This window comes from Aplysia californica, unplaced genomic scaffold, assembly GCF_000002075.1.
Source record: "Aplysia californica isolate F4 #8 unplaced genomic scaffold, AplCal3.0 scaffold00193, whole genome shotgun sequence".
In the NCBI taxonomy this organism is placed as follows: Eukaryota; Metazoa; Mollusca; class Gastropoda; order Aplysiida; family Aplysiidae; genus Aplysia; species Aplysia californica.
In genome coordinates, this window is record NW_004797463.1 from 36,132 (window position 1) to 42,271 (window position 6,140).

The window sequence follows — 6,140 nt, forward strand, 5'->3', positions numbered from 1 at the left end:
TGCGAATGCCGCAAAACACTTACCCTCAAAAATGTATCAAACGTATCAGGGGATGACTAAGAAAATCAAACATGTTTGAGTTTGGGTGAAGTAATCAAACTGTTTCCAAAATGGCCGCTTTTGTCCCTAGAAGAAGAAAAATCTAGTCGCCCTCAAGTGTATCAAATGTTTCAAAAGTGACGCGTGCTGACAAACATTTGTGTGTGTTGCACTGGGTGCTGGCTTTCTGCACTGATGGATACTTGATTGACCAAACCAGCTTTAGTCATCCGTCGGCGTAAAGAAAAGTGTCAGCTCTAGTACGTTCTTCTGTTGCCCACAAGATTATAAAGAAGTAAGAACAGACAGATTTAGAAATTTATTCGTAACAACTGCAGTGAGGTTACTGAACAAACAGTGCTATAAATGAAACAGAGACAGACAGACAGACAGACAGACAGACAGACAGACAGACAGACAGACAGACAGACAGACAGACAGAGAGATACAGAGAGAGAGAGAGAGAGAGAGAGAGAGAGAGAGAGAGAGAGAGAGAGAGAGAGGGGGGGGGGGATATTTTACGGAGCGGGTTGTACCAACACGTGAGACATGTATTTACTAATGTCCTGTCTTGTTCGTTTGCGTGAGTGCACCTAATCTTTGTAACGCCTACTGCCATTGTTAACGACAAAAACAAATGTTTCCCTGTGAGATGAATAAAGGTTATCATTGCCATTGTCATAATAGTAAAATGGCAATAGTTTTCATTTGTCAGATACACCTACTGGCACTAAATTATAAAGAAGTTCTATAATGTTCTGGAAAGGGCCCTGTCCAATTCAAACAAGGGAGAACTCTGTGCCCGGCAAACGGTTTATTTTTTTCATAAAACATACTTCATTGAGGAATCGCTCTCGTTGTTTGGTAGCTAATTTTAGTACACTTTTGTGAGTGAGTTGTTTATCTGTGAATGTCTATCCTTTGAACATGAACGTAATGAGTGGATAGCTGCTGTCTTGACGCCGAAATTTTGTCTCGTACGTATTTTGATAATAATAATAATAATAATAATAATAATAATAATAATAATAATAATAATAAATGACATTTATATATAGCGCTCAACCCCGATTAAAGTACACAGTCTCTGAGCGCTTTACAATACAGTACAACGTACAACAATAACATAAAACGTTGTGTTCTGACTAAAAGAAAATCACGCCAAATATTCATCTTATTAATTTAAAAACAGAAACGACTTCAGCTGACATTTGAATGAATAACATATTGTATAAATATAGAATAACCATCCAAACGCTCTTTCGTGAATCAATGAAGTATATAATTTTTGTTCTATATTTATATCAAGACGTTTAAACATTTTTTCTTTAATTTGTGGCCTTGAGTTTCCGCCTAGGTGTGTCGTGCAAGGTCTGCTTGTACCAGGCAGTTGTCACGTCTGCCTGGTGTCACAGCGTCACTCGACCGGCCGTCTCTTGCGGATGAGCTCAGATTTCCCCTCCACTGTTCCGAGCAATCTGTGAGAAATCTTCGCAACTCGGACCGCCCAAGCTCACGAAACTGACCATCACCGGAAGTGCAAACACAGAGGATAGCTCTTTCTCCTTGTCCGCCATTTTGTTTCTGCAGTGGCTTACGTGCCGATCTCTGCGCGCCCTGGTGGTCACGGAAACAAACTCCGATGAGGTTATCGCCCTTCATCTAACCCCGAGGCTGTTTTGGGGCGTATTGTTCTCCCTATCTGTTCCGTCCATCTGTGGTGTTGGGATATCATAACAGTGACGCCCCCTCCCCTCCCCTCCTCCTCCTCCTCCTCCTCCTCCTCCTCCTCCTCCTTCTGCCAGTCAGTGATGCGGGAGCAATAAATGTGAGGCAGCGTGATGAAATCAGGCGCTTGTCAAAAGAATTAAAAAGTCAAGACACTAGCATTTTCCCCCAGGTTTGAGAATTGTTATCGAGATTTTGTTTTTTGGCTCAACACCTTTATTCATGCCCTTTAAAGCACATTTCTGTGTGGATCTTCGGTTTTACTGGAAAATCTTTTATTAAAGGCATGAAAGACGTGACTTTTCAGTTTCTACAGACTCTCAAGCTAAGGACATAACTCTACTTTGGCGGCCAATTTGTCGCTAATTTTACCTCTGAATCTGAAATTAGACGACCCCCACCTCCTTCAATCGCAAATATCTTGTCTTTTATTGAAGATAAATGGATATTTTTACATAAAGAGCAAGGCAAATGGACAGGCTTTAAGATAATACCAATAACTTCATATGCCCCAAAATTGACGAGCGCCTGATTCCACCGTGTCGTGACACAAATACTCGTAGTTCTCCAGGAGTTGAAACCTCCCGAAGTCAGGAACTTGTCTGTTTTTGTTCGTTTGTTTGAGTAAACTGAAGCACATCCACACAATAATGGGCTTTCTGTGCTGGAAAAAAGTAAGACAGGCAGAACAACAAATGGAAAGTAAAGAAGTAGGACCTGCTAGTGGCGCCCTCCAACCACCCGCCGTTATCATGAAATAAGAGGGGTGAACATTTTTAAGGTACTCATGAAGTGTACTTACATTGCAGTTTCAGTATGGTCGGTGTCTTCTTCCATCCTAAACTAGACATGTTTCTCCCCTGTTGTCTGAGGGTGCCATTTTTGTTCTTCTAGTCATTTCAATTTTTTGGGGGGTAAGTGTTTTACGGCGCTCCGAACTGCATAAGGTCACATGAGCGCGAGGGACACACTAAACTTTTTCAACTGGTAGGAAATTTTGAATTTTTCCCTGGTGGCGGCCGATGCCTACTCTTGTCAGTTTTAGACCACCAAGGGATCTTTAACGTGTGCAACTTGCACACGGGCCCTCCGAGATTTTTCGCCCTTTTCCGAGAAGGCTAGGTGTAGATCTTTCCTACCAGAAGATCAGGGGTGTGGCTGAAAGACAGCAGTAAGGAGGAGCCAAGGAGAAGCAGTAGAAAGGCTTCAGAAAGAGTCAAGGACCCAGAGGAGGGGGCAAAGGGGATGAGGGGGGGGGCAGAGAGTGGAAACGAAAGCAGACGACAGAACATTGCTAGAGAACAGGAAAGGGGGTGAAAGGAGACCATTTAGAGAAGAAAAATTTCCGTCGCTATCCAGGCTTGAACCCGGGACTTATTGAATGAGAGGCGAACACCTTAACCTCTAGATCACAGAGCTCCCCGTCATTTGAATGAGTAGCCAAATTTATTCTTTTCGGGAAAATCAATTTCCAGTCCATCTTTTTTCCTTTAGTTAGGATGAAAAGTGGAAAAGTGTTTGGCTTGATACACTGATATTCAAAACTCATTTCTATCCCGCATAGCGAAGTTGAAAGAGCGAACATCCCGCAAAATAAGGTTTTTGAACATTTTTTCTAGTTTAGTTCAGTTTAGTTTAGTACTTTCTTTTACTTTACTTTTACTTTTTCATCCGCTGCTGCCGTTAAGCATCGATGAGAGATGCAGTTTGATATCGTACGCCAGCTCCGCAGCTCTTTTAATTGGGTGCTTTTAAGGACAAGCGGACTAACCCAGACTTCGAGGGCTTAAAGAAATTTTGAGCTACACCAAAAGTGAGCATTGCCCTACCTATAGAGGAGAAATTTGGTTCAATTGGTGTGTATATTTGTTTGGTTATAGAGAAAACTCTTCTTGTATTTTTAAGAAACTGAACAAGGGGCAAAAACTTTACCTTCGATTTTCTCAAAACAGCATTTTCCGGGATAGCCCCTTCCCTTGTGCTTAAAAGCGACCAATTGAGATGTCATGTTTCTCAGGGTTTTCATGACACCCTCAATCCACCTACTGCATGGCCTTCCTCTTCCTTAATAGCCTGAGTGTTTGGTGTTATAGTTTAGCTTAGTATAGTTTAAATTAGCTTTGTTTAGATCGTTTTGGGTAAAGAAAAGCATAGCCATGAGTATTGGGCCATTTTGTGTTGATAAAAAGTAGTAGAAACTTATAGAAACTTACAAGAACAGAACACGTTCTTCATCTCAGTCAGTTTGAAAGACGTCCAATGATTTTGACAAGATGGTGAACACATTAGGCTTAATTGTGGGCCTCACGTGGGTATAATAGGTCGGTGCTCGTATAGTCAAAGTAAAGATGACTTCTACAAATACAGTTTCTCTCAAACACACACACACACACACACACACACACACACACACACACACACACACACACACACACACACATACACACACACACACACACACATACATACATACAGAGATACAGAGAGAGAGAGAGAGGAGAGAGAAAGAGAGAGAGAGAGAGAGAGAGAGAGAGAGAGAGAGAGAGAGAGAGAGAGAGAGAGAGAGAGAGAGAGAGAGAGAAAGCAAGAAAGAAATAGAAAAACCTTGTTTTAAGGCTAATCCGTGAACAAACAAGTAAATTGACATTTATTTCGTTGTCTGAAACTGATTACTCTGTTTTTTTCGTTTCTTACCAATAATATCCATCCATCTGAGTCAGATTTCATAGCTGTCGTACGTGCCAACGTTCTGAAAGGCAACGGCAAACTGAACGTGGGCAAAACAGACAAGGGAACAAACTAGACAACTCCATGTACAACAAGGACCATGCTTGTTACCCCCCTTACGTAGATTTTCCTTTAAAAAATAGGCACATACATTATTGCATAATAAATAAGTTTTACTCAACCTTGGTGTGGTTTTTGTCATTCGGATTTTCGCATGCCCCTTGTTTGTTGTTATTGCTGCTTTTTTTTTTTTAGTCGTCTTGTCAACTCAGCTAAAAAAAAAACGTTAAGAAATCTTACAAAAAGATGGTATCACCACATTAATGAACGTCAGAACATTTCGCACTCCTCTCCTTTTCTGATATTGTCATCACTGGGGTATGGGAACTGGAGCCGGAAACTCATACAACTTGACCCTTACAGGTTCATATTGGCATGCTAATTTATTACTACCTAGTTTACCACCTAGGGTGCAGTGGAGGAGCGGTTAGTGCGCTCCTATTCGAAGCGGAAAGTCGGATTCGAGCCTCAGTTCGGACACCGATTTTTTTTCACCCCCTCCTGCCCACCCAGCAGTAATGGGTTCCTGACTTCGAGTTGGGGAAGTAAAGACGGCGTGGAAAGGAACTGGCCACCCTACCACAATATGCCGAATGCTCAGGAAGTTGTCTCACTAACAAGGCAATCCTCAATGTCCGGACCGGATGCGGGAACATCTTTACTTTAGTTCACCACAGTCTTTGTTCTTTCACAAAGGGAAAAGGCTCAAACTTGGTCAACTTTTTCCCTGTCAAAATGTATTTGTCCCTTACACCATAGCAGAACCCACAAGTCATCTTAAGCCTTCTTTCTTCCATTCCTCTTGGAGAAGTAACTCTTCTCTGCAGATGCGCTGATGATCGTCAGACATTGACGGATAAGCTAATACTGTTGTTATTATTAGTTAGTCTACTGGTTTCCTGATCAAAACGAGTAACATAATTCCTACATAAAGTACAAACAAGTGTATACACACATGATTACTCCGCCCTCTTACTTCAGAATCAACAAATGACTTACACGTTACTGGCCCGAGTGGTCGCATGTTTTTATCATCCCCCCTCTCCCCTCTCCCTCTGCAAAAGTCGCCTTTTTGTTCTTTACTTTTAAAAAAAGTTTTAAAAAAACTGTTGCTTCATCACCGCTCGCGATGCGCAAGCCGACGGGGCTATACGTAAAGAGGCAGACACACACTGAGCTGAGAACGAGAATCACTGGATGAATAGTTCCGTGGGGGTGAATAGTGAATGTTCAATAAAGAATGCTGCTGATGGACTCGCCGCATAAGGCTTCGCCTTAGACCTACATGTACAGGTATAAAAAGAAAACTATTCACTCACGGTATTCGAGTTGCACGAATTGTGACATCGCGCTTCGAAGCTTTGATGATTATTTAAAAACTCGAAATCGCACAGCATCACTGTGCAGATGTCCCTGTGAGTTGTCACAGCCACTGTCAACCTTATGCCAAATTATTCTTGCTAATGCTAGTGTTATTATTGCTCTCCTGCTCCTCCTCGTCCTCCTCCTACTCCTACTACTCCTACTCCTACTCCTACTCCTACTACTACTACCACTACCACTACTACTACTACTACTACTACTAC